Consider the following 20,641-nt stretch of genomic DNA (forward strand, 5'->3'; position numbering starts at 1 on the left):
ACAGTCCTCGGAAAGACCCACACCCGAGAGTTGCCGCCCTAGTACTACAAAAGGTTCGGCACAAGCTGGAGCCGCAGAACACAGAGGCAAAAACACACTTGACTTTTGCCGGTGATACTCTTACATCTCTGCATCATCGCTATTAAAATAATTTCCACACCAGGCAGCCTCAATTTCCCAAGTTCCTTGCACATCTCCTCGAACCGATCAGAAACCAAAGGCTTGCCAAGAATACATGAAAACCATCAAAGGGAAACGTGGCACACCCTGATACTTAGATTTCAAGTGTTGAATTACTTGTTCCTGAGAGCTGTCAGTCAGTGAACAGGCTTGAAGGAGCCCAACGGCCTTCAGACAGCAAAGGATATAGACAATCCAGCACTGTTTACTAAGCAGCTCAGTGAGTCAGGAACTTGGCCTCCACCAAGACCATGAGTACAACCAAAATTTGATTCACAGAGTCCATAGATGAGTGAACCCAGCACGGCTTCAGGGCAGTGTAGACTCTGGAATCCCTCCTACCTCTGCCCGACATGCCAGGAGCAGCCCAGTCTAGACAGCTAGCAAGCGGAAAGGCACATTGGTGCTTATAGGAGATTAGCCGCCATCAACCCCAAAGCACACTATAAATGACTGCGTGAGCAGGCTCGCCCCTCTAAAGCTTATGCACTTAATAGTTTTCCTATAATTTCCTCCAAATAACTAGACATTATATCATTTTATTTATTTGTTTTTTATTGTTTATTTATTTTGATACAGGATCCCATGTATTGCAGGATGGCCTGGAACTCCATATATATATCAAGACTGACTGTGGATTTTTAATCGTACTGCCTCCACCTCCTGAGTGACTCCATGCCAATTCTATGCATCGCTGGGCATCTAACCCAGGGCTTTAAGTGTGCTAAGTAAGTACTCAACAGACTGAGATGTGTCCCCAGCTCCTGTCCTATCAGTTTAAAGTATGGAAATGTTCCACCTTGATGGAACATGACAGTGGCCGGCATATCACTATGAAAATTCTATGATTTGCTAAATAGCCTCACCTAACATCGCCTTTAAAGAGTCGGTATTAGTGCACAAGAGCTGGAAGAGCAAAAACACTATCTTTTTGTCTTTAATTTAGCTTACCTTATCTCCACATTGTAGACATAATCGACAGGTTTGGGTTTCCACTCCAAAATTGTCTTGAAATTCATTGATTTCCAGGTTAAATTAAACGCTCTTGGTGGAGTACCTATAAACAACACAAAAGAACCATAATTGCATGCACTTCTGTGTTCACGAAACACTTTCCCAGCCTCAAAAGGAGCACATTTTAAATGTCAGTTACAAAAATGTTGCTGACTTATCAAGAAGAGAGAGAGAGAGAGAGAGAGAGAGAGAGAGAGAGAGAGAGAGAGAGAGAGAGTCCAATTTTTTTCTAGACCCATTTCGTCCTCCTGGCAACATCCACACCGCAGTCCGTGGAAACGGCTAAAGATCCTGAAGTTCTTGTTTGAACTATTCAAGGGAAAGCCCCCTTCCTAACGACATGGTAGGAGCGCCCAAGGTCCACTCACCGTGCTAGAGAGTCCCAGACCCTTCTGTTCTGACGTGGTCAGGCTCAAAGTAGAGGCAGCAACGAAGGATTTGAGTAAGTTCAAAAGAGGGTACGTCCCACACACGTGAGGCGAGTCCGGAATGCGCATAAACGAAAAAAGCCAAACTTGACCTTTCCGATTGTAATCTAAAATATCTCTACACTGAAACTCCCAAGGAGAGCAAGGTAGACGGGCGGCCCACGTGGCACCTGTCACATGGTGGGATGCCATTCCATTAAAACACTCTGTTACTAACGTCTCTTTTTGCAAGTCCTCGGGTTTCCGTCTCAGCCTCACCCCAAACATAGGGCAGATGTGGGGTATGCACTCTGTCTTGCCCGAGTTTACAACAGGATTGTTTCTATCAGATCTAAACTAAAGGCCACAAGGGCAGCTATTTATTGCGGGAAGGCGCACACCTTTTCAAAGATAAAATGCAAGCCACGGAAAGCACGCCGACTTGGACAGAGGCGGACCCACGGGCCCACCACCTTCAAGGGCACAACTTCTTAGGAAGCTCTGTCCTCAAAGTCAAAGCAGGAACCCCAGATCATTATGCAACCGCGGTGGACGCACAAAGCAGGCATCTCCAGCGGCGACAAAAGCCAGGGGATCAGGCACCAACTACCTTCCCGCCCTGCGTTCATTCAAACCCTCAGGACAAGTGCAGCTTATCCCGTCCACAGGTGCGGCGGGACACGCTGGGTCCTTCCCCAAGAAACCACAGCAGCCCCCAGCCAGCCAGATCTGTCCCTTGTCTCCGGGGCGCCACGAGATCCCCATGACCAGTGCCACTCACCTGCAGCCACGGTCACCTGGGCAAGGAGGCAGCCGAGAAAGGTGGGCGCGAGGGCCGCTAGGAGGCGCGGGCGCACGGGGATCGCCATGTCCAAGGGCTGGTGGCGGGAGGTCGCGAGGCTTCGGCGGCGGCGCGGAGGCTGCGCTACGGGGAAGCGATCGGAGGGAGCGGGAGATGGGTACCGGCTATACCCAGGCTGCCGGGGTCCCCGCGGGGCGCGTTATAAAGGGCCGCGCGCGGCCACCGGCGCCTCTCCACCCCGCGCCGCCTCCGCGGAGGCCAGCGACTCCCCGCCCCCCAGCCCGGGTCACTCGCCTTCGCGGTGGGCGGCTCCCGGTCAATCCACACCCCTGCCCCGCCTCCTCCCATAGGAAACTCCGAGACCCCGAAAGGGGTGACTCACCCGTGATTCAACCGCGCCGCCGAGCGCCGAGCTGCCCCTTCGGCGCAGGCGGATCCAGGTGCTGCAGAGACCCAGGCTGCCCACCGATCCCCGCATGACCAGCCTGGGTGGCTTTCGAAGAAGAAAGGAGTCGCGTTGGAGGGACCTGAGTTGAAAGTCAAGGGAGCCTTATTTTCCCTGTGCTTTCCATGTAGTCTGCGCCCCTAGCAGAAGATGTATCAGGGTCCCTAATAGAACAGGGCAGTTCCAGGCTCTGCCTGAGCACCCAGTGGTTAGCAAAACATTCGGCCAGTCCCTTGGTACATTGTGCAGGGCGGTGCAGTAAATACACGTGTCTGCCATGGACAAGTGCCCTGGATTAGATCTAAAGGCCACTTGGCATCCCCTCCCCATACCCACCCCGTCCCCGTTCCGGTTCCCAGCTTCAGAGGGTGACTGGGGAACTGCAGTTTAAAGTCCGGGGAGAATTTGAGCATGACTTCTGTAGCCAAGGGGTTCCAGGAAGGATGGTTCTCACGTTGAGGAAGACAGCTGTGGGTTTAGAGGGAATTCCTCCCAAATACAGAGAAACAAAAAATGAAACCGAAAAATAAATAACATTCGGACTTCCAGTTTTGTTTGTTTGTTTTTCTTTCTAGATGCTGGGAATGGGGAGCTCACCCATTCCAAGCACACCTCTGTCACTGAGGCTAGTCCCAAACAGGTGTCACTTGCAAGCTTGGGTTTTCTTATTTCCTGGCTTCCTTTTCTAGGTTTTGCTGTGAAGCTGGTCAGGTCTGAGAATGTCACTTGTCATATTGGTAGCGTTTGTCCAACATCTTGTCAAAAGAGTTCTCATCATTCCTTGTCGACTCTTCAACTTATTCCTTCCTTTACACCAGGGGTTCTCACCCTTCTTAATTCTGCAACCCTTTAATACAGTCCATGTTGTGGGGACCCCCAACCATAACATTATTTTCTTTGCTACTTTCATAACTATAATTTTGCTACTGTTATGAATCGTAGTGTAAATATCTGTGTTTTCCTGTGGTTTTAGGGGACTCCTGTGAAAGGGTCGTTTAATCCCTCATGAGGTTGCAAAACACTGCTTCATACACTTTCTTTTTTCACTTCCTTTAGTAAAGTCAAGCTTAGGAAAGCCTTGTAGGCTCTGAGAAGTGTAAAAAATCACTAACCCGTTGTCACACTCACAGTGCCTTTGATTGGGCTTCCTGATTATGTCTGAGAACAGACAGGGCAGAACCTCTTAGATATCCTTTAACAGTACCAGTCCTGAGGCCAGCGGTCCGTGTGGACTCACGGGCCAAACTGCACAACGTAGCTCTACCTGGTCCTCTACTCCAGGGGCTTTCCCCTTGCCGGCTACTCCTGATCGGGCAAACGAAGATTGCATCAAGCAAACTGTTAAGAGAATGATTAATTTTTCCATTCACGGACACTCAAAAGTGTCCTGCAGTGGCGTGGAAAACACGCGCAGTTTGAGGAACTCATTGTTGGTAGGCAGAAATATCCTGTTGGCTATTCCTTAAAACACACATGCATGAAGACACGTAGAGAGCTCGATTTCCTTTTACATAAGCGGTGGTGAAATGCGGCCCATGAGGAGTTTGCAAACAGCCAGGACATTCTTTCAGTCCTTCCTATGCATGGGTATAGAGGACGCTAGCAGCTTTACCCATTCCATCCAGTACTTCGTGTACTTTTGATTATGTACTCACATGCCAATCTTCCCCATTCAAGCTTTTTTTCGGGGGGAAATCATGTTTCCCCCCCCTTTAGTCCTTAGCACAGTTACCAGCTCTTGGGAGGTGCTGTGTGTTTAAATCAATGACGATTACTGTGCAGTGATGCATGCAGCTGGAAGTTTGGATTAACATTCAAGAGATGGACTCTGTCACTGAAGTTTCCCTTCGGAGCAGCCGGGGCCAGTGGGATGGTCGGATGGGTGAGAAAATGCAAATCGATGTAAATCAAAAGGCACCGCCCTGCTCACCGCCAGCCCCAGCCCCCATGGTCTCTAGGTGGTTGAGGCTCTTTCTGGCTTTCAGGACTTCTAACTGGAGGACAGGTAGTTCCAGAGCAGAATGAAGAAGTTTGGAGCTGTTCATTTCTCTAACAGGCTGCACTCTAGGATGATTCAGAACCTGCCCAGTCATGGGACCAGGCTTAACAGCTGTTGAGCGTAATTTCCTCAAAATGCCTGTCTTCCTAGGAAAAGGACAGGTTAAGATTTATGATAAAAGGTAAAATTGAGAGAGAGAGAGAAAAAAAAAAAAAAAACACCACCCTGCTATATGCATGGGAAATGGTAAAAAAAAAAAAAAAAAAAAAAGAGAACAATTTAACCACCACCCCTCCCCCCTCAAAATGTAGGTAAAAGGCAAAATATGAGAAAAAAGCCAGAGGGAATTCAGTTAGTGAGAACACAGAGTTCTGAGTGGGGGGGAAAGTGACTCAGCAAAACCAAAGAAACATCTGGCAGGGTTAGTCATGAAGAAATTGGCAGTAGTGGTGATGGCTTCTTGTGAAAATAATTATGTACTATCCAACCAAAATTTGTTTCAATCAAAATTAGCTGAAAACCTGCACAATAAGAATCTGTTACCCTGACCGTCCCCACATGCTCCTGCTCACCAGCTCGGTCACTCAGTCAGTCAGTGACCACACAGCACCGAGATTTGGAAAAACACTATTTTTACTTATTTATTTATTGGTTAGTTAGTTAGTTACTTAGTTTGAGACAAGTTCTTATTAGATAGCCCTAGCTAGCCTGGAACTAAGTGTAGACCAGGCTGGCCTCCAACTCACAGAGGTCTACTTGCCTTTACAACCTAAGTGCTGGATTAAGGGCATGTGGCTTAAAAACCCTCACAATTTTAGAGAAACATCTTCTAGTCTAAGTCTTGGGTTTTTTTTTTTTTTTTCAAACACAAGGCTCAGTAGAGTGTCTGATAAACACACTTTCATAATGATCAATAGTTAACATTTTATTGTGTACATGCAATGATGAGAGATAAATTATAAATGAATCTCAGTTATGATCTTAGTTTTAAAAAATCCACTCAAAAGGAACCTTTAACCTGCACTTTTATTAATACAACACCATGTGGCTTAAAATTTTGTAGGGTAGCACTTTCTGCAAGAATGCCTTAATTCTCAATTTCTGAGACTTCTCACTGAATTTGATGTATAGAAATCCACTCAACAGACACTCGAATGCCTAGCAGCTGCTGGATTCTGTACTAGACTACAGATGTGCAGACTAAAATAAAAAGTCCCTCTCCCGTGAAAATACATCATCTTCCCTACTTGGGTTTTTAATGGTTTGAATGCTTTTCTGTCAGCATATGGAGTGGAGAGGAAATCATTTTCATAGTGTTGTTTATTGATAAATTTTCTTCTACTCCCTCCCAAGCAAAAAACTTTAAGCCTGTCATGGTCAGCCCTTCTAAAAGGCATTTTAAAAAGATTCATTTTCTTTTTTAAGAGGGAGGGGGGACAAATGCCTGTGCAGGTCAGGAAAACTGAGCTGGATGTCCTGAAGAGAATTCTGCAGATGGCTGTAAGCTTCCCAGAATGAGTGCTGGAAACCAAACTCAGGTCCTCTGCGAGATCAGCACATATTCCGAACCGCTGAGCCATCTTACCAGCTCCAGACAGGAATCTTCCACTCAGAAAATTACCTAGGAGTTTGAAAATCCCTTGAGCGAGTGAAAAAAATTAACGAAATAGCCAACTTGAAAGCTCATGTGCAGTTACATTTCAATCTTGTTTCTGTATTTACTTGTTGACATTTTCTAATAGCCTAGTTCACTGATGTTTTGAAGTCTATCCAGTCACTTTTGCCTTTGATGATGATGCTTCGTCTTCTCCTGAGTCTTTGTTCAAAGAAAGCTCTCAAGGCAGAGAGTAACTCTCAGTAAGTGAAGATATGTTACAGAACCATGTGTAATGCTTAATTGGTTGTAACTATCATCTTAAACCATTATTGTTTAACTTAGCATATTGTAACAGCACACAGAATAGCTCCTACTCTCCACCATTAGGAGGCTCTGGAGTATATAACTAGTCAGGAGAAAGGGCAAATACTCAAGTCTTAGGAGGAAAGAGCAGGACTGAGGAATGGGCTACACTGCCTTGTCCCACTAACAGACTGAGAACGTGCTGAAGAACTGCTTTGGCCTTGGCAATACGCGGGCTTCCAAGCACACAGCAGGTCCCCATGTCCTTAAAGCTTTGCTTACAGCATAAGAGCTGCTCAGGACCCTCTGGGGAACTCTCTTCTGCCCAGGTCATCAGAGAAGGTTCTTCCAAGGAAAGAAGAGTTTGAGCGATGCCTTTGTCCATTTGGGCCACTCTAACAAAATACCTTAGTGCTCACTTGGCAGCCTAATACACAAGAAGGAGAGAATGGAGAGGAGGGAAAGAGGGACAGGATGGACAGGAGGAGGGGAGGAAGAAGGGAAGGCACCCTTAGACTGCATAGTTTACAATAACAGAAGCCCCAGTGCTGGAGGCTGAGAAGGCCAGCAGTGAAGATGAAGGTGCCCACAGATTCAGGGTTTTTCAAAGCCTAGTTCTGGGCTTCATAGATGGTGACTTACATCCTCATATAGTAGGAGAGGACAAGTACCCCCCCCACACACACACACCTTTTCATAAGGGCGCTGATTCTTTATATAATTCACGAGAATGAGACCTTTTGACTTAATCACCTCCAGAAAACCCCTCCCACCTCCCACTGATACGATTGTACCCTGCAAAACGTTCCAAGACATGAATTTTCAGGGTACACCAGCATTCAGATCATGGTAAACTGGAAAGCAGAGGGACAGCAGAGCCTGGGGCAGAGGGCTGAGGTCTGTGGGCAGATGCCAGGTTTGGGAACACAAGAATCCTGTAGGTGAGACATGTGTCTCCACATTAAAGCCCCAGGGCAAGCCTGAGGCCGGCGTCACCAGGCTATCTCCGAGGAAGCTCACTCTTCCGCTTATAAAATGTCAGCAGAATTGAGAATTGAAGAATTGAGTTGAGGTCCCATAAAAAACAAACAAACGGAGCAGAACCCCCCACTTACAGATGGGCAGGGGAGAAGCGGAAGGGGCATCTGTAAGAAACCATGAAAGAGGGGCTGGAGAGATGGCTCAGTGGTTAAGAGCACTGGCTGCCCTTCCAGAGGACTGGGTTCAGTTCCCAGCACCCACATGGCAGTTCACAACTGTAACTCCAGTTCCAGGGGACCCGACACCCATGGCAAAACACCATTGCACATAAAATGAAAATAATAATAATAATAATAATAATAATAATAATAATAATAAACCATGACACAAGTCGAGGTGGGGTGATTGACTTGGGTGGAGCAGGAAGGGGGGCCATGTCTGGGCACACAGAAAGGTAGCACCACAGGTCAAGACCACAAAAAGGTGGGCAGCTTAGATGAGTTTAGGGACTGCTAGCACAGAGTAGAAAGTGGGGCACAGCTTAGAGGGGGAAATGAGGCTGGAAAGAGAAATTGGGAACCATGCTGAACAACGTCTCCTAGAAACATCTACAATATTAGCAAACCTAAAACAATTAACAGGAGCTGCTCACCCTGATATAAAGAAACATGTTACAGTTCACGAGTCCAGGAAGCTCTTAGAACCAATGGAATCTTCCTCCCATGTCTCTTTTCAGTCAATGTCTGTGTCACAGTGCCTAAAAGTCACCAACAGCCCCAGACTCAGGTCCCCTTGGCTTTGTCACACTGCGATACAATCCAGGTGTCCCGTATAGAGGCAGGAACTGCTCATCTGGCAATCTCTGTAACCAGAGGAATACCCACGTCTGGGTCACGTGACCTATCTTGGCGGCAGAAAGTGGGTCTGAGGCTAGAGCCACAGGTTGGTATAGCCGCCTGCCAGATGGCGCATTATTTGTTTTCCCGAGATTGTGATAAAAGAACCCGACAAATAGCAAGTTAAAGGTAAAGAATTTATATCTATCTACTTGTAGTTCCAGAGGGAGAGAGTCCACTGTGGCGAGGAAAGCAAAGAAGCAGGAACATGAGGCTGGACTGGCCGTGACGAATCAGAGAAATCGAACGTCATCCACACACAGGTAGTAGACAGCGGGAACAGGAAGCTGGGTGAGGCTACATATCCTCAAAGCCTGTCCTCAGTGATGTACTTCCTCGCAAGGCTCTTACGGATTCCATAACCCCTCAAACGGCACCACCAACCAGGGGCCAAATGTCCTAATCCGTGAGTTTATGGGGGACACTTCTCATTCAAACCCTCCCAGACAGAAACAAGAGCTGCTGCTGGGCCTACAACAAAGAAGTCCTCGGTGTGTGGCTGGAGGAGGAAGGTGACCTGCGAGAATATGGAGGACTATCCAGAGATTTAGAAAAGGATAGGATATTGAAGATTGCAAAAAGAAAAGACCATGAAGCTTCAAGTGGCAAAAATCTGTGTAGTTATAAACAGCTACGGAAAGACCTAGCCACTAAGGATAAATTCCCGTGGACCTTGTCAAGTTTCTCACTTCTTTGGGTTATCAAGAAAGGAAGTAACTGTTGACTTGAGAGGTACATATCAGTGATTCAGATCAATTCCCCGAACTTTCTTGATTTCTCTATCATCAAGGTTACTCATGGTGTCAGTCTAGCTTGCTCTGACCTAAGCATCATTCATCTAGGAATTTGCCTTTATCAGTGCTTTAAAGCTTAGAAACTTGGTGTGGTGTGAAACTATTTCTAGGGAGACATGAACAGAAGTCTACTCACCCCAGAAAGGGAACTGGTGACAGATCAAAGAAGCAACACTACCAAAGTCCAGTTTGGTAACAAGTGAGCTTATTGGGGTTTCTTATGAGAGTATGGGTGAAGGGTAATTATAGAAGTAGGAATGACTTATAGGCAGCTTTCTCACCAAAGCCCACCCCAGCATGAATGAAAACTCACAAAAGCTGGGGCCTTGGACCTCTCTGCACAACTTGTAGCCAGCTCAACAGGTGAGAGAGTCTCTTCTCCTCAGCAGTCCCTACTGCTTCTATAACCATGGGGAGGGAGGAGCCTTGTGAATCTGTTAAGTTTCAGGGACTTCCTGAGACTTCTGAGTTGTTTGTTTCCTAAGTCTTAAATAGCCTACCTTTAAGGCAAATTTCTGTGAGTTCAAGGCCAGCCTGGTCTACAGAGTGAATACCAGGACATCCAGGGCTACATAATAAAAACCTGTCTCAGAAAACAAAACAGCAACAATAAAGCCTTCCTAAGTATTGGGGGCTGGAGAGATGGCTCAGCAGTTAAGAGCACTTGTTGCTCTTGCAGAGGAGTTCAGTTCCTAGCATCCACACCAGGCGGCTCATCCTGGCCACCAGCATTGCCTGCATATAGCAAACACATGAACATGAACACAAACACACACACACACACACACACACACACACACACACACACACACAATTTCCTGAGTACTAATGAACTCCCCTCCACGACAGAATTTTTCAGTTCAGAGGAAATTGCTATATAACATCCAAATGCTCAGATTCTACCAGCAGGCCTCAGACAATAATGAATGGACAGTTCAGACATGGTTACAATGGTTTCTGTCATAGGCAGGAAGGATCCTCTAAGAATCCAGGAACCCTACAAATAACTTTGTTTCCTCTTTCATTTCTTCTTAACTGACATCATGTCATCAGTGGAAAAGCAGATGATCATCTAGAAACTCAGAGTGGATCTCAGGACCATGCTATGATCTTTCTACCATTGAAAAAGGCCAGAAAAAAAAAAGTTATTAACTCATTAAGTCTTTATAGTAATCCCATCTGAGATAGATAGAAACTTGCATTTTATAGATGGGTTAACTGAAGCCAAAGGTGGCTGGTCAAGTTGTTTAGATAGTACACAACTGGGAAATGGTGATCTTGAGTTGCACCTAGCCATTGGTGTCCTGGGATACAACCTTGTAACCACAGTGCTACACTACCTCTCTCATTGAGTGTGCCACAACACACACTCCCCATGGAAGCACGATAGACATTGCAGCATAGATTCAAGTCCTCTTCTCTTCTGCCCTCAGAGTCCTCTGCCTTGTGAAGCTGCACCTCTCTGGAGTTCCTGGCTTCAGAAAATGGGGATTTTCCAAAAGAAAACTGAGCCAAACCTGCCATTCATCAAGAAGAAAGGGCTCTTTCTTCTCTTTGTCTCCAGCTTATTCTGTTCTTGTATTTCCACATTCGAACAGCGTTCCTACCCAGAGCAGAGAAGAAAAAAGAAATTGTACCTAAAAATGGGTCATTTGTCCTGAGAACATGACATCAACGCCCCCCAGCTGAGAACTGTGGGTCATGTTTCCGACTAATAACCTGGTGTAGGGAAGCCCTCTCAGACTTGCTAACTGGGTTTATGGGTATGTTTGATGGTAATCCCTTCTGCCTATCAACCTGCCATTCTACAATCGCTTCTCTTACCTGTCACTTCATGTCTGTTTATCATCATGATGCCTCCACTCTGGCTCAAGATGGGACCTGTGATGCAGTCAACCTGTATTTGCTTCGTTCTATTTGTTCAGTGGTTCCTCCTTACCCGAGAGCTCTGGAGGGAGTCCTCTACCCCATCCCAGAGCTCTGGAGAGAGGTTCCCCCCTCCCCCTGGTACATAGGTTTCTTTTGTGAGATGTCCAGTGACCACCCAAAGCCACTCACTTCCATAAATCTAGTCCAGTTTTCCTGGTGATGACCTCAGAGCCTGCCTCTGGACAAGTTAAGGATTTATTTTTATCCTTCTCCCCTGCGTGTGTGTGTGTGTGTGTGTGTGTGTGTGTGTGTGTGTGTGTGTGTGTGGTGTGTGTGTGGTGTGTAGGTGATAGAGAGAGTCTGTCTCACATGTATGTGGGGGGCCGGTACCTGCAGAGGAAAGGTGTCGGCTCTTTTGGAGCTGGAGTAACTGATGGTTGTGAACCACTTGATGTGAGCGCTGGGAACCGAACCCTTGGAAGAGCAGTGATTGCTCTAACCCAGCCAACCATCTCTCCGGCCCCACGGGGCAGGTTGATGGCACTACTTCCCAGGGGTCAGGCTCCCCTGTGCTCTTGCTCTGGGTCAGTCTCATGTCACCTTTGAAGTGGCCTAAGAAAAAATGTCGTTGGTGCCTGCAGAGCCCACGGCTGAGGCTGAGTGCAGGAAAAATAAGATGTTCTTTTTCTCCCTCCCATCAGAGGCACTTGGTTCCTGTCATCATTGAGGGCAATGGCAGGAGAACAAACTCATTGGGAAGCTGTTGTTATGGAGGCAGCATGTGTCTATGAGAGCATTTAGGGAAAGAAAGAGAATCTTAACTCTACAATCAGGAGAAGTGTGGAGTCTGGGTTGAAACAAACCATAAACAACTACAGTAAGTCTCCATTTACCCCAAGGAGAGATAGAGGAAAACTGGATAGCAAATCAGAGAAAGTCATCCGCCCATTTTCATAGGTATATGTCACACCACAGACTCTGGAGTCCCAGCCGCCTCTGAGCCTAGTGAGGTAGGGGTAGTTTATCACAGCCTCCACCACGGTGGGTTATGAAGACAGCAGGTGTGTCTAGGAGCACCACACGTGTGATTGTTCCACAGAAAAGTCCGCACACTCTAAAACACTCAAGAGAATGGCTTCCTTCGGTCTGTGTTGGTTCCTGCCTCTGCCTCTTTTCCTAATAGCTGGGACGCCCCCCCCCCCCCTCCCGGCACCACAGGCTTGCTCCTGGTCACCCTTAGTCTCTGAAACGATGGGCTGTCTCCCCACGTGGGCACATGAAGATATGCTTGCAGGATTTGGTTGTAATTGCCGTGGGAGAATGTTCTGGTCTTGGCCTCCTTCTGTGCCTGTGACCTGTTGGGCAGGATGCTAAATTGTGCTTTAGTTAGCATTTCACAGAGCTGATTACAACAAGTTAGACGTTCCCTTCAGTTCATCCCGGAGCAAAGAACACTGAGTTATGAGGTCATGCTGAATGGCCCAGTTGTCAAGTTTGAGTGCAGATATGGAAAAGCACACCTGCTCCTGACACCGAGGGAGAGAAGTGTGTATGTACACACATGCACGTGTGTGTCTGACCACTTGCTTTCTCAGAAGTTTTGTCTGTAGCAGGGAGCATGGGACCAGGGCTTTGATCTTGTATTCTGTGATCTGCTACTCAAAATCTTGATTCTCTGGGTCAGAACTTAGTCTCACGGCTGACCTGTGCCAATCAGGTTGAATAATGATTAAGTCCAAGTTTATCTTAAAATTTAATTGTTGCAATTATGTGTAATGATTATAACTAATAGTTCCTCTGAACATTCCTTCTGAAGTGACTTGTTCAAAGCATCCAGGTGCAAACCGGTTATGAGAACTGATAGCCAGCTCAGCCTCCTCGTTTTTTTTTCACTACAGTTAACTCAGACATGGGGACCATTTGGTTGTGTGTGGGTCTGGCACATGCAGTAATTACGGTTATGTGGTCTTACTATGGTCCACTAGGACTTAGACTCAGCCGTGAACCCGAGCCTGTGAGGGCCATACTCATCAGCTCTTGGCAGACTCGAGTGGGCATGCTGGCCAGACACATCCCCCGTGAAGGGGCACGAGGCTCTGTGTCTGCTCCTCAGCACCGCCACTTCCCATTGTAAGCAGTGAGATGCTGTTCTGACAAGGCCTTTGGGGATGGGAGAGCTGAGAGGTGCAGGCCAGAGAGTGAGGCGGGAAGCAACTGCCCGGGACTCTCCTTGCACAGGATCCCTGCAGGCACACACACTGGGTTCTCCCTTCGAATGCCAGCTCCTGACCTCACAGTTCTTCAGTTTTCGTTGCTGGCAGTAGACACATACTGAGGAAGTGTCCTCACACTCGGCACCTAGTATTCCCACCTTCACGATGGAGCTGCTGAAATCAACAGGAAGTGTTCACCTGCACAGTTCATAAACAAGTCACTGGTTTTTATCAGCATTGATAAGTTCTGTCTGGGCTACTCATGTTTAGTCATTAATAACACTCTTGATGTTTGAATTTATCTCTCATGCAAACCCTGGGAGGCAGATACTCCAACATGCTGACTTTCCCTTGAGAAAACTGTGGATTGCCAAGGCCAACGCCATTTGCCCAGGATCAAGTGCCCGGGGTGAATAAAGGCACAGCTCACAGCAGTCTGGTCCCAGAGTGTGTGTGCTTGAACCCACCCCAGGCTGCTAGCATCTAAGCCTAAGCTCCCATAAAACACCATCAAGGAGAAAGTTCTGCACGGCACTCCTAGTTCCCCACAGAGCCTGGAGGGGTGAGGGCAGGAACATGGCGCTAGAGCTGTGTCACACTTAATGACACACGTTGAACAAGAGCGTTGCTGAGGCCCAGGGAAAGCCTTCGGCTTCGTGGGGAAGCATTTTTCCTTTCAGTCTCATCAGGCTGGAAGGATTGATCTATTAAAGTGATGACTCAGACTTAGAAAACTAGTAAAAGTGCCTACGTTGCACACACACACACACACACACACACAGGTAAAGCAGCCTCAAGTAATGATGCAGAGCTTTTTACTCACGGCCCATGGGAGACAGAGACATTTTTAAATTCCCTTTTCATTTTGTTCTGTTTTTCTCTGATTGTCTGTTCCCTCCCCAGGTGAATTCAGCTTTGGCTGTTTTGTTCATTCCAAAGGCATTAATGTTGACATAGTGTTCAATTAACACAGAGGGAGGGCGGAGGGAGGGCGGAGGGCGGGATACTCACGGAAGTTGATCCGCCCTTTCCCACACCTGCTCGACGGCCCCAACCACTTCAGTCAACAAAACTAGTCAAAGAAGCAAACAAGGCCCCAGTCACCCAACCCTCAAGTTCATTTCCCAAACGCTCATTTGAGTGACGTGTGATATTTGGACGTGGCTGTCTAAGCCAATGGCAATAGCTGGTTTTATTATGCAATGCCTAAAGACTTCACTGGATGTCTTCAGGTGTTGAAAGCAACAACAATCCTCAGCGAATATTGCAATAACAAAGCAGTTTAGGACTCCAGCCAGGCAGGTTTCTTTTCAAAACAAGTTCCCCCAGAATGAGGCAGCAGGACTTTGGGGTGCCATGGGTCAGGAGGTCAGCCCTGGACGGGCATGAAGGAGACCCTGAGAGCCAGACTGGAATCCCAGGCTACCCCTCAGAGTTCCCGGTTGCAAATCCCCATAAGGTGGAGGGTTGGGGGCATCTCAGCAGGACTACAAGCAGTCCTACTATGCTTTCATGAAAAAAATGGATCAAGTGCAGCTCTCTCTCCCTCTCCCTCCCCCTCTCTCTCCCCCTCTCTCCCCCTCTTCCTCTCCCTCTCTTTCTCCCTAGAAAGAAAAAAAAAGAGCGCTGTACAAAATGCCACTCGATATCCCACATCCTGGAGGTCAGCAGAGACACCCAGCGGCTTCCACTTTTGCTTGTGCTTTGAAAATGCATAATCTTTCCATGTAAAAAAAAAAGAATTCAACTTTTCAAAGCAAACTGGTATTCCAAGAAGCAAGTTTTCTACACCCAAAATTGCTAGATTTGGATGTGACTCATTCCCTCTTATGAAACAAGAGTGTCTCTGTGCCTGAAGACCCAGCAAGTATCACCCTAGGAATGCAATTTTGCATCGTAAGTGGAATGGATGGAGTCCTTTATCAACCACATGAATGCTTTTTTTTTCCCCCAAGAAAAAGTGTTGGCAAAGAGTTTATCGGGTGTAGATTTTAAAATTATTAATAGGTCAGAAACATACCCCTGGGTTAAATTTGTATAAAGCACTTTGTATAAAGCATTCATTAATCTAACAGGAGAAAATCCGACTTCAATGCAAAGAAGATATCCTGGTCTCTACTCTTTGCCTTGTTCCGCGGATGAGGAGAGATGGACAGTGAGGTCTCCATGGCTGAGAACCAACCGGGAGGAAGCTCTTCAGGGCCCTGCAGGAGCTAAAAGCCTGGCTTGCACTGTCTGGTTGTTCTGAATTCTGAAGGCGCACTGTGAGGAAAAGGTTTCCCCATGGTTGACAATCAGCACTCAGAAGTGGTGGCTGATTGTCACTGCAGAGGTGACTCAGCCCAGCTTCTCATGGCCCTGACCAATGCCACCATTGCTTTGTGCCCCCATACACACACACACAACACACACACACCTCACAGAAACCTACAGGGGAACTCAGGTCTCTAGTAACACTGTCGGGATTTGAAGTTGCCTGCATGTGCCATTTCTGCCTTGTTGAGGGAAAGGAGAGCATTTTTAAAGAACTCCAGCACCAGACACCCAGTTGGCACATCACAGATGTTTGTTGAATTGGGTAGAATAAACTAGAATCTAGAAGGACACATAATTGGTTCTGCGGCGCTGTCTCTATTAATGAAGCAGCTACGACCTTACCACAGAGATGTGTGCATCAGGACTCAGAGTGACAAGGAGGAGGTGTGCACCGATGCTTCTCTCTGGCCAGACCCTGTCCTCACAATACCCTTCCCTCTGCTCCAGATGGGCTGGACAGCATCGCTCTGACTCACAGAGATGCTGGAATATTCCCATTACTTGACGGTCCTCTGTGGTTCTTAGGGTGTTGGTGGGGGGTTCCACGAATTTCTGTGGAATGAATGAACATACTGATGGTTATTTATCTCAGGGACATTCAGGCCTCACGAACTGCAGCCTGGGCAGCGCTCTCGGCAACCTCGGGTGTGGGTGCATGGAGACATGGCTATCCAGGCTGTTCAGCCTTCCACCCCTCAGCGCTCCCTGGGTGGGGCTGACTGTTCAGGTTTGGTGGATCCTCCTCTGACAACCGTCAACCTTCCTTTGTCTGCCAGCTCCATCACAATGAATTGTGGGTACAAGAACCTAGTGCTGCTTCTAAGCCTATCTTCAGATCGAGAGCGCATTCACTGTTCTTCGATGTTTCTTTGGGATCATACTTCCTGAATTTGATCCCACTCTTGTGTCTCGTCCTCATTTTCCTGAAAGAAAGAAAAAAAAAAGAACTTTAAACCACTGGACACTACGTTTGTTAGTCAGCTTTGCCCGACTGTAACAAATCCTCTCGACAAGCAACTGAAAAAGAGGACAGGTTTATTTATTTTGGCCCGTGGTTTCAGGGGTATCAATCTATGGTTGCTTGGCTCTGTTGGTTTGGGACCGTGGTGATAGGGAACATGTAGCAGCGGGGGACCTGTTGACCTCATGGTACTCAATCCTTCTCTCCCCCTGTCCTCCCTGCCCTGCCACATTTACAGCCTACTCCTTACCGCATTGTTGATAATGCCAATCACTTGCATTTTTGGCTTTCGATTTGAGACTGGTCTTGTAAGACAGGGAAGTACATTTCCCAAGATTCCTTACCCCCTAGCTTCAGAACATTACAGCTATTGAGAGAAACATAGAAGGCTGTTGAGAGGAAGTGTTAGGTGTGGGGTCACACAATAATGGGGACAGACCACCAAAGTCTGTTAAACCTGAAGTGGATTTTATTCCAGAAAAAAAACAAAACAAACAAACAAACAAACCAAAAAAAAAAAAATCACCACGGGGCACAAAAGCTTATCAGTTAGCTAAGAACACAGCCAGAGTTTGGGATTCTGAGGCTGTGGTATTGGAGGTGGGTTCTGGCCCCCTTTTTATAGCAAGAAGTAAGCATTAGGCATGGACAAAAGAACTTCTACAATTCTGAAGTTAAACTTTTAGAGACAAATTGCTTTTTAGGTTTTACAATTTTCCATTAACAAGGTTTTAGAGGGTTTCAGCTAAATGATGTTTATATGTCCCTGCAGCCCTTCCTGACATAGGTAATTGACATTTGCCCAAACCTGCAACTTTTTCTGACATGGCTGGGTTCCCATAGGGAGAGGAATACGAAACAAGGCAAAGCAGGTTGTCACACAGAACACATTAAAAGTGAACTTTGGTTTCGGTAGTGACTGGTAGGGGTTTATCGAGAATAACTAATCCCAGGGCTACAGAGGGCAATCTTTAGTACTTGTTTATAAACAATGTGCTTACTCCAGCATACTTTAAAATAGTCTCTGATTACTTACAATACCTAATACAATACAAGTGCTATCTACATAGCTGTTAGAGCATCTTGACTAGAGAGTTATGAGGAAAATGTCTATATGTATTCAATGTAAATGAAATTTGTTTGTCAATATTTTTATTTGAAGTTGTTTGGATCCATGCAGAACCCACAGAAGTAGAGTGTAGACATACTCTTTGCAGACTGAATATTAATTTCTATTCCTTTGGAGCAGTCACATGGAATATTCTAGGCATAGGAGACTGGAGAGCTCCTTTGCTGATCACTTGCTTTTCTTCTAACCCTGACTAACACTCACTCAGTGCCGGGCCATTGAAGTCATTTACTCCTCAGCCATGGATGCCAATTTGAACTCAAAGGAGCTAGAAGATGGCTCATGGCAGCAGATTTCTGTTGACAAGACTCAGTGGGAAAGGTATGGTCTTTGGAGCCAGACACCCCAAAATTCAAATCCCAGATTTACATGTCCTGAGTTTGAGGAAATTGCTTCTTTAGATAAATCTTAGGTTTTTTTCAATATCAAACAGAGAGGAAGAATCCCATTTTGCACTGTGTTGAATGCAATAGATGACGGGCACCTGGTACCTCACGAATGAGAACGGCTGTGGTCACACGTGCTGGCCTAGCGTGTCCTGAGCGTGAGAATTTGGAAAGGCCCATCTTAGTTGTAGGAAATAGGGCTGTGGTTGTCAGCTCATAGCCATGAGGTAACTCAAAGGAGGGAAAGAAAAAAATCCTCAAGCGGGAAGAATCACGTTTGCTTTGTAAAATAAACCATTACTGACTCACCCTGCCCACATCTGTACTGGTAGCAATTGGAAGCATTTAGTTCTTACATTCTTTTTTTTTTTTTAATACTGTTGCAAAGCAGTTGTGTTTCTTTTCTTGTCTAGTACATTTCATAAAGTGTTCACAATTCTAAATCAGAACAGCTATTGCTATACGTAAGATAAAGTATGATTTTAAAAGTAAATAATGTAAATAAATAAACCAGAGCAGCATCTAACAGACCACACAGGAATGTCACCTAACTAACTCTGCATCTTGTGACATAGTAGACATACACTCAGTGCTTGTTTCCAAAATCTTATTACCCTGTCTAGTAATTAAATGAGAGAATACGTGTCTCAATTTTAAGTAAAATAATTTGTCCTATATTGCCTTCCTTTGCATATTAACTAAATAAAATAACACATAAAATGTTTTACAGACTTAGTTTTTAAGTGAAAATGCTTTTTAGTTAGGCATCTGGCACAGGTGAAACCAGACAATAATATATAAGATTTTATTAGTCTTAAGACTTTGACCCAATAGCTGTATGAGTATATTGTGAGTTTAAATTTAAATTTTAAAAATAATAACTAATTCTTATTGTATAATTTGAATGAAGTGAGGAAATGTGTGAAAAATTGGAAGTCCCCTTCTTTCCCCCCTAATTCTCTCCTGTCCACAGCTGTCAGCCATTCTCTATCCTCCTAGATCATTGTCTGCGTACATTCGTATTCCTACACACCTGGAACCTGCATGGGTATTAGCTCCCTGTTTATTATATAATTACGTAAATGAGACTCAAGAGTATAGTCTGAAGATACAGTTTTTTGTTGTTTGTTTTTTCTTTGTTTTCAGTGTTCTAGAAGGTGCTGTGTTCTATGCTGACTTACTCCCCTCATCTTTTAAAAAATACTGGCCCTGCTGTGGGTTTTGAGTGGCTTCCTCCAGGCAGCAGGAGTCCTGGGTACAGAGTTTAGGGCTCTGAGGCACCCTGGGCTTCACTGCCAGTGGGTGTCCTCTCAGAGTGTCAGCAGGGCTCTTAAGGTAGCTGTCCCCAGCTGTCTCCTAGGGAAACCCAGGGCTGACAGAGACAAGCCAGCACTTACAGAGCGAAGATGCCAGATCTCCTGAGACCTTGTCTTCCCCTCCGCCATCCCCACAGTATGGAAGGTGGCCTCGTGCTAAGGTTGGCCCTTCAAGACCACAAAAGCAGCTCTCATTTATTTCCAGACGTGCTTGGAAATAACTTAAGAGATCCTTTAAGGAACCTAATAAATTTGTTTCTACAAAAGTCAGATTCCTTAAGTGAGTTCTCTAGGTTTATCCATCAGGCCTATCTATTACAAATAGGATAAAAAAAAAAAAGTCAAGATTTGAAATGTTTAACTTTCGTAGCACAAAGAACTGGGTCAATATTGAATGGTGCTGATGGAAATTGGTGACCTTGAGGGAGTCAACAGGTGTTTTCCATTATGCATTGTAGACTAAATTCTAGCTTGATCAAACTCTACACTTGAGGACGTGACATCAAGGCTGTGCTCCAACTTGAGCTCTGTTGGAAGGACCTGATTTAAGATAAGAAAGTATACTGTTGATTTTATTTAACAATTTTGTTGAATATTTTTTTAGCATTTTTAAACCAGGGGATGGGGGGAAGGAAAGCCAATGACAACTTGAATTGAAATTTTGCGAAGTCTAACATCCAGAAACACAGCTGGGAAACATGAAAAGGGATCCTGCATCCGAAGCCACCTCTCAGAGGGCTGACTGGTACAGATCTAAAAGGCTCATGAGGGAGCAGCCCAGAGCAGAGGGCTAGCAAAGAACAGCACTGAGAGAAAGCCTCAGCCCTCACCAAACAGAGAGGTTTGCCATGGAGGGCAACTGAGGGCCTCGATTAGCAGCTGGGGAGGTCTCTCCTGCTCCTGCCCATTGAAAGCAGATGGCAGAGGCTGGTGAGCCTTGGTGTAGGGCACCGCTGAGTTATCAGAACGAAGACTGGCAAATAGCCAGACACAATGTATTTTAAAGACCTAGTAGTTGAACAGACAGCACATA

This window comes from Peromyscus leucopus, chromosome 6, assembly GCF_004664715.2.
Source record: "Peromyscus leucopus breed LL Stock chromosome 6, UCI_PerLeu_2.1, whole genome shotgun sequence".
Lineage (NCBI taxonomy): Eukaryota > Metazoa > Chordata > Mammalia > Rodentia > Cricetidae > Peromyscus > Peromyscus leucopus.